This window comes from Tupaia chinensis, unplaced genomic scaffold, assembly GCF_000334495.1.
Source record: "Tupaia chinensis unplaced genomic scaffold, TupChi_1.0 Scaffold148680_1, whole genome shotgun sequence".
Lineage (NCBI taxonomy): Eukaryota > Metazoa > Chordata > Mammalia > Scandentia > Tupaiidae > Tupaia > Tupaia belangeri.
Window position 1 is genome coordinate 273,407 of NW_006208529.1, and position 699 is coordinate 274,105.

Genomic DNA, 699 nt, shown 5'->3' on the forward strand with positions numbered 1-699 from the left:
GTCTACAGCGGTTTGAGTCCCGGACCCGGTTGCTTAAACTCACGCCTGGTGCGTGTGCGTGCGTGCCCACGATCCCAAGAGGAGAATGGAGGAGAAGGGATTGCAGTGCGGCCATACCCCCTGGGGGTTTAATTCTGGCTTTCTGTCTCTCTGTCTCTCTCTGTCTCTCTGGTGAGCGCACGCACCCTGTAGCAAAAATCTCTCAAAAAAAAAAAAAAAAAAAGATATGATTCCTGGGTCAATTTCATTACCTGCTAGCTCCTTGTAGTATTTTCATGACTACCAACCTTTAAATGCTGCTACTTCTCAAGCTGTTTCAGCAAATAGTGCATGTTGTATTGCTTCGCTCGAATATGACAAATACTCAACTTAAAATTTAAATTTATTTATTCATTTTTTAGGCAGGCTCTTGCTGGGCTGCAGTCCTCCTGCCTCAGACTCCTGAGCAGCTGAGACTACAGGGACGCACCACTGCCCTGACTGTCATCATGGGCTGGGGACTGGGGACTGATGCTTTCAATGACTCTATTTTCTCCATAAAGTTGTATGTTAAGTGATATTTTTAGCTACCATTTGATATTTTCTAACTAGAAAAAGCTGTCTTTTTTTTTTTTTTTTTGAAGAGGTTTTTGCTATAGGGCGCATGTGTTCGCCAGACAGACAGAGACAGAGAGACAGAAAGTGAGAAATCACCCCCCA